This window comes from Telopea speciosissima, chromosome 8 (assembly GCF_018873765.1).
Source record: "Telopea speciosissima isolate NSW1024214 ecotype Mountain lineage chromosome 8, Tspe_v1, whole genome shotgun sequence".
NCBI classification, from domain to species: Eukaryota; Viridiplantae; Streptophyta; class Magnoliopsida; order Proteales; family Proteaceae; genus Telopea; species Telopea speciosissima.
Window position 1 is genome coordinate 17,660,277 of NC_057923.1, and position 1,881 is coordinate 17,662,157.

Genomic DNA, 1,881 nt, shown 5'->3' on the forward strand with positions numbered 1-1,881 from the left:
CTAGGTATCTACCCTAGGGGCAGACGCAAAGGCATCATTTCACGGTGAGAGGGTGTAGGAAACACCACCAAGTAGAGATTTTTTTCGCTTAACTGTCTTATTCTTTAACAAAGTTTTTTCTTTCTGATTTTCTTTAAAAAAAATTGCTGAGAATATTCATGATTGTTAGTGAATATTTGTTGTTCTCATAAGTCTTTTATGCCCTTAAGTCAAATGCAATAGAGAATTCAAATGATGGGTGAACAAAGTAACTTCACCTTAAAAATTCATTTTTCCTTATCAATCATAATTTCTGAATGTTTGACAAGCAAAGTTGGTAAATCAATCCAAATTAAAAGGATATGTAAGGAAATTTCGATTATGTCCACCACCAAAGTTCATCACTTCCCAACTTTTCTGGTAATGGTATGTACTTCTTTGGCATCACAATTGTTGGAAATATGTCCATCAAATCCATATTTGTATGGATTAAATAAAATAATTTGCATTATTTAATAAGAGGCCTTGGTAGTCCTTAGATTTTAACTTAAAATTGTTTACGATTAGGGACAGAATTGGACATCACGTTCATATGGTCATTGCACTGAGTATACCTAGGGATGGAGATTCTAAGGTACAAGTGCGAGTTTAATGTATATATAGAACCAAATCATATGAGAATTTCACATATGTGTTATTGTCAATTGATTTGGAACGGAATTTTCTATTGTATGGTCAGTACCTTGACTTGAGGGGTCCTTATCCATGTGGTTAAACATTGTGAGTTTTGGTGCACTAACGGTTGATGCTCATTAACTATATATCGGTGTATTAGATTCACGGTGTTTGGCCATATTCAAAAAAGATGTCCAACATGGAATCCACTACCCTAATTGGGAAAATTTCATAGAGAGTGTTTGTAATTGATTGGACACAAATCTGGTACCGATGGTACTTTGGTAAAATTGTTTGCAAAGTTTTGAATATTAATATTATTTATTTATATTTATTTTTGCAAACATTTTTTGAAATGTCTTAAAGGTCCAATTAATCGGCATTACATAATCTCCCAAATGACATTTTGATAGTTTGAGGTTATGATAGCATTTTTATACATGCCCTATATTCTATTATATGGTATTGTATTGTGGGGGACTGATGCGTAATTATCTACTTAATTTGGGAGATTTAGGTTACACCTACTTAGCTGTGTACGAAATGGTAAATATCACATTAGGAATGTGGCATTGATCTGAAATGTGAGTGAAATCTCAATGAGATCCTACCCCTTCTCAATTGATTCAACTCGTTAATGTAGCATGTTTATTATTGGCCATAGTCCTTTGGATTATATCCGCTAAACCAGGATCTTGATGAAAGATGAGATCTCACATCAACATTAAGGAGATGATGTGAAAGAGAATCATTTCTCTATACCTTTTTTAATTGAAAACTCAAATTGCACCAAATCATATCATAGTTGGATTTAATCCATAAAGGTATGATTTGGGGAAGATTAATGATTGGCTTTATATTGGAAACCCGTCACATATAAAAAAAAAACACAAAAAAAGTCTCTTGCTAATTTTCATGGTTAATTTCTCTCCTTAGAGATTTGATTTTCTCATCCCTCTCAATAGATCTCTCCCTCTCCCTCTCCCTCTACCTTGTGTGTCAGTCTGTGAGGTTGCACAAAGAGGTTTTGTGAAAATCCTAATGTTCTTAAAGATAACCAACTTGACAGGAACGTAAAACTGTAGTGGTGGGAAAAATTGTTTGTGGGAGGGCTAAGATTGTGTAAAGAGGTTCCATTTGTAATCTTGAAGGTAACCTATATCTCTTTCTCCTATGTTGTTAAAATTTTTGAATGGTTGGCTCTATAGGTAGGACGATCTCCGTCTA